The sequence below is a fragment of the Propithecus coquereli genome, unplaced genomic scaffold (genome assembly GCF_000956105.1).
Source record: "Propithecus coquereli isolate 6110/MARCELLA unplaced genomic scaffold, Pcoq_1.0 Scaffold264, whole genome shotgun sequence".
Lineage (NCBI taxonomy): Eukaryota > Metazoa > Chordata > Mammalia > Primates > Indriidae > Propithecus > Propithecus coquereli.
This window is the reverse complement of record NW_012148219.1, coordinates 1,660,467-1,661,864: the sequence shown is the minus strand read 5'-3', so window position 1 is coordinate 1,661,864 and position 1,398 is coordinate 1,660,467. Positions and strand designations below refer to the sequence as shown.

Genomic DNA, 1,398 nt, shown 5'->3' with positions numbered 1-1,398 from the left:
TATAAAGTTTTTAAGCTTCAATCTTTTCTTTGCCATGAAACTGGCAAAAGTATGAATTAATGTAACAGGTGGGCTCGTGTGGTTTCAATAGCACTGAAATATAATCAACTGTCTCATATCATATTTCCAGGAAAGCAAGAGGCATTTAGACCTACACGTGATCCTTAGGCAACCCCACCATTGGCATTAAAGTGTCCAAACTCCCCACAGGGGCCATATATCTTCTGGTCTTGGGTTTAATTGAAACTCTAAACAAAATATATTACTTACTTAATGCAACTGAACTGGATACTGGCTTTTGTAGTGTATACACTAATGCCTCACAAATTAACATCTGTAACCATAGTGCATCATGTAGAGATATCAAGCGTGAAAGGTAAAAGAATAAAAATAAACCACTGCAGTTTTATAATGAGAAATGAACTTTTAGGAGAAAAATTTATGGTGTTTTGCTCATAAATGTTATGTATTCATTCTTTTTGATACACAGCCAAAAGTTCACAAATCCCTTATCTTGTTGGCTACATATCTTACCAAGTGTATTTCTAAAATCTCTCGAATCTACATTTTGCCTTTCTGGAAGGGTAAACTCTATACACCTGGCATTGGTCTCCTGGTTTTGTCCTTTCTGGTGATGGGAAAATGAAAGTGAAATGAAGAGACTTGTCTTAAAAATTAGAAGTTAATATTCTTTTTGGAGTTACACAGCTTTAATGACTAATCCAGTTATATGGTCATACTCATATGTGCAGGACTGACTCATTGATTTTCTAGAGTGCCAATGGAAGCAATCATAGGAAAATCACCAGAACTCAAAATAGGGGAAGCAGGTGGTATAAAAAGCTTAACACTACCAGAGTGTTAATGCTTGAAAGATGTGAAAGTTCAAATCTCACATTTAAAAACCATCTCTTTCACAGTTGGCATGTTAAATTCAGTGAACAACGAATTATAGAAGAAATGTTAAGCATGTAAGCCATCACATTAAAAGTTTACTCTGAATATCTCCACTCTAAATATGCTCTGAAACAAGGTGAGGTAAATATAAACACACACACACACACACACACACACACACACACACACATACACAGATTAATCTAACAAAAATAAATGAATCGGCTAAAACACAATCCATATGGAAGACTGATAAAGAGACTTCTTTTATACTCATTCAACCAACTGAATTCAGCACAATATTACATATTTCAAGTAGAGGTCAAATTTACAAGTGAGGATTTTTGCATTTTGTTCTCACAAGGTGCATGTGGAACCTTGTTGGTCAGTTCTTCTTACTCAAATAATAGTAAAAGATCTAAAGATCACTGGTGGCTATTTATGACACTTAACTCTCTTACTCCACAAGTTTTTTCTCAAAAATACAACTCTAAGTTTGCA

The 1,398-nt window shown here is 34.5% G+C and overlaps 1 protein-coding gene across 1 annotated transcript in view; it reads right to left on the bottom strand.

Annotated features, from left to right (window-relative positions):
* Window positions 1-1,398, bottom strand: part of TMTC2 (transmembrane and tetratricopeptide repeat containing 2) — a 456,219-nt gene that overhangs the window by 155,618 nt on the left and 299,203 nt on the right. The gene's annotated exons all lie outside the window — the stretch shown is intronic.